The sequence below is a fragment of the Myotis davidii genome, unplaced genomic scaffold (genome assembly GCF_000327345.1).
Source record: "Myotis davidii unplaced genomic scaffold, ASM32734v1 scaffold751, whole genome shotgun sequence".
Lineage (NCBI taxonomy): Eukaryota > Metazoa > Chordata > Mammalia > Chiroptera > Vespertilionidae > Myotis > Myotis davidii.
In genome coordinates this window covers 115,262-119,450 of record NW_006282195.1, presented here as the reverse complement: position 1 = coordinate 119,450, position 4,189 = coordinate 115,262, and positions in this window count along the sequence as shown.

Sequence of the window (4,189 nt, the reverse complement as noted above, 5' to 3'; positions counted from 1 at the left end):
GGGAGTAATAATATTACTTGAATGATGCCCAACTCTGGCCGTTGTGTGAGACAAATATTTGAATTATGCCATATTTGGTCTGTGTCGATGCATGTCACCCAGAAATGAGTTCACGTGTCACCTCTGACACACGTGTCATAGGTTTGCCATCACTGAGCTAGGGCAACATTTTGAATTATTTGTTCTAGTCCTGTGAAAAACGTCATTGGTATTTTGATAAGAATTGCACTGAATCTTTAGATCACCTTGGGTAGTATTGACATTTTAATTATGTTAATTCTTCTTATCCATGAGTATAGTATTTACTTACATTTATTTGTATCTTCTTCAGTTTCTTTCTTTGGTGTATTATAATTTCTGAGTACAGGTCTTTTACCTCCTTGGATAAATTTATTCCTAGGTATTTTATTTTTGATTCCAAATCTATTTTAATCTTATGGGTCTACCATCCTATATGGGGTCTGTTGTTGACCACAGATTGTTATGTGACTTATGACTGTATTAAGTTTTGTTTTTGGTGATGTGACTTTACACAAGTGATTTATTGAGCACCCATTGTCCCCTTTTTTAATAGAATAGATGCAAAATTTTAATTGTTTATTATTTTCCCAGAGTCAATGAATGCCTGTTTTTTTAAAAAGTGTATTTTGTTTGTGTATTTACAGGTAGCTATAACCACCTGGAAATAATTTGCATAAAATCTTTGTGCCTCTCTTTCCAGGATCTACTCTGGGAAACAGAAATCCTATGAGAAGTCCTTTGGGTGGTTGCTCTTGAGTAACTTTCTGGATGTTGTACATCAGCCCCGCCTCTCCCCAAGTTTGTCACCTTGAAACATTTTTTCACTTTATTTTAGTCTCAGGTTTTCAATGAATAAAAATGTATGCAATTGCCCTAGCCAGTTTGGCTCAGTGGATAGAGCATCAGCCTGCAGACAAGAGTCCCAGGTTCGATTCCAGTCAAGGGCACATGTCTGGGTTGCGGGCTCCATCTCCAGTGTGGGGCATGCAGGAGGCAGCCGATCAATGATTCTCTCTCATCAGTGATGTTTCTATCTCTCTCTCCCTCTCCCTTCCTCTCTGAGATAAATTAAAAAATACTTTTTAAAAAATCATTGCAACTTAAAACAAAGTGTAAAATATTTTCAAGTATTCTGGACACAAGTGCCTTTCAGAGAAATAACACATTTTATTGTTACATTGCATGTATTAAATTATTGTTTGGCTTGCTTCTTCCCAGTGTGGGTAGGAATATTACCAGGTCTATTATTTTGAGTGAGTCAAATGGATTTTTAGAGCTTAGACTGGAAGTGTTGAAGTATGATTAGTAGTTTATAAAACAAGTTCTTGCCATATGAACAATAATTAATTAGCATCCTGTTTTGAAATGCAATAGTAGATACTTGTGGATTTTCTTGTCGAGCTATCAAAGTGCCTTACCATTTTAATCCCTTCTTTACACGTGAACACTGTGTTTAAGCCTGTTTGCTGATTGTTCCAACACAGGCTTTGAGTCACTTGAAACATCAGTGGTGGCCAGAGCAACCTCAGGGGGGAGCAGAGGTCTGAGGTCAGGCGCTTTACGCTAAGGAAGCCGCCCACGCCCTTGAGCCTGCCGAGGGAAGTACTTGCAGGCCCACTGACCCTCCTGGGGAGCCTCTCCCTGCAGGTGTCCGACCTGCTCACACCCTCCATGGAGGGAGCCTTTACAGTGAGAGAAGCTACCGCCCTGGAGAGCTGGGGAAGTAGTGCACCTGCGGGAGGGGTGATGCCCCTTCTGAGGTGTTAGTTGTGGTCCCCCTGGGCCTGTTTCTAGTCCAGTGATGGCGAACCTTTTGAGCTGGGCGTGTCAGCATTTTGAAAAACCCTAACTTAACTTTGGTGCCGTGTCACATATAGAAATTTTTTGATATTTGCAACCATAGTAAAACAAAGACTTATATTTTTGATATTTATTTTATATATTTAAATGCCATTTAACAAAGAAAAATCAACCAAAAAAATGAGTTCGCATGTCGCCTCTGACACGTGTGTCATAGGTTCGCCATCACTGCCTTAGAGTCTGCCCACAGCTGACTCCCCAGCAGTGCGCAAGCTCCACCGGAGTTTTCTTATGTTGTAATTAGGACTCAGACTATTTATCTTTATTTCAGAGAGGAAGGGAGAGGGAGAGATAGAAACATGCATGATGGGAAGAATAAGCCATCGGCTGTCTCCTGCATGCCCCCTCAAAAGGGATTAAGCCCACAACCTGGGCATGTGCCCTGAACAGGGCTGTGACCTGGTTCATAGGTGGATGCTCAACCACTGAGCCATGTGGTTTCCACACCAAACGTCACCAGCAGCACTCTCATCCACACCTCTGCAGGTGAACATGACACTTGAACTTGCTGCCAGGAACAGCACATCCCACCATTACCAGCCGTGTGGGTCTGTCTTCTGTTTCTCAGACTTGCTGACCTGTGGCTGCTGGGTGCCCGGCGGATGGTGCTGGGAGCTGTGCTGCCCCATGTGGCATTGCTGAGCCTGTTGCGCCTCACTTCTCTGTACCAGAGCGGGAGCTTTCATGCGTTTCTAGGCAACTGGCAGGCAGAGTATGGTATTGGGCCCTCTTTGAAGTGGTTCTGGAATCATTTGCTCTGGCTCTGCCAGTGAAATAAATGTTTGACCAAATTTAGCAGGCAATTCTTTTTCAAATGGTGAAAAGGAGCTATTTTTAATAAAACAGGGTAGACCAACATATCAAAAATGCCATTTGGCTATGTTCCGTATATTCAGGAATTTACACAATAGACACTTTGGAGTAATCTATTTTAGTCAATACAGACTCAAACTATTTTAAGTTTTAATCTTATCGGAAACACATATTTCACATAGTCTTCTTCCTAGTTAAGCGAGACATCTAAAGAGATTTCATAACGATGCTGAGTCTGCGTTACCAAGTTCTTAACGTAGTCAAGGGCAAAAACGTATACAATTAAAATTGTCAGACTCCATTTACATATGTTTTCATCTAATCTCCTTCATTTCGTATTAGCCTGCATCTGGATTTCATTTGCTTTCCTCCTAAAAGTATTGTAGGTCACAGTCACCAGTCCTCCGGGTTAGGAAAGTTGGGCCAAGTTTACCATCACGCACACCTTACAGTTGTGAGCAGTACCCAGCCCTCGGGGACGCTGAGGGACCCCCGGAGCGCCAGGACGCCCCGGGCTCTTTTAAGCCGCAGGGGATCCCCAGCGCTCTCGGAGCTTCTGGCCCACACGCCGCTCACCTTCAACTTGGCTCCCGCTACGCACAACATCCACCTGGCAGAGTCCTGAGGCTGTCCAGGCGCGGGGAGCATGGAGCTGGCAGGTTGGGGCACACCCTGAGGGCGTCCTGCTCCTGGGGGGTCGGGGGAGGTGGACCACAAGAACGCACCCCCTGGGCACCGGATGGAGAGCCTCGAGCCCCGGCGCCCCGGCTCAGCGCGTGGACCACGGCCCCACACGCCACAGTTCCACGGGTCCCCCACGGGCTCTGCTTTCAAGAACTCAAACCGAGAAGGCATTTCGGGGCCGAACTGGGGCGCGCTCCATCGTAACCCCGGAACTAGTTGGGAAGAGAGGGCCAAGGGGGAGTAGGAGGGTTACTAGGGGCCGCAGGAAACCCTGGGCTCCGGTGAGCTGCTGGGACAGGTGGCGGGGAGGTGGCACCCCCGCACAGGGAAACAGCGCGGGGGCGAGAGGGGGGCTGCTGCTTGGAGAAGGTTACAGACCCACACGCACCTGCCCTCAGGCGCCTGCCCGCACACCCAACCTCCGAGAGCTCCCGGGCACCCTAACACCCAGGCTCCCGGGCCTGCCACCCCTCGAAGTTTCCCCAAAGCGCCCCTAGCGGGTAAATAACTGTAATTTTATTAAATCATTGTGCTGCTGGTTTTGATAGATTGTATCTTTGATGAGTGGACCTGGTAAGGAGCAGCCACAGACTCAAACTAATTTGGTGTAAAGACGTAAACAAACCCTGGGGTCCGCTTTAGGAGCCGACACCAAATGACACCAAATGCGGGAGCAGCCACGCGACCCACCCGCTGACAGCTGGGGGGCAGTGGCTAAAGCCCGCACCGCACCGACTGCGCCACCAGCTCAGCTCCGCTCCGCCCGGCAGTGGAGGCGGAGGCTCCTGGAGAGGCCAGGCGCTTCGCCCCC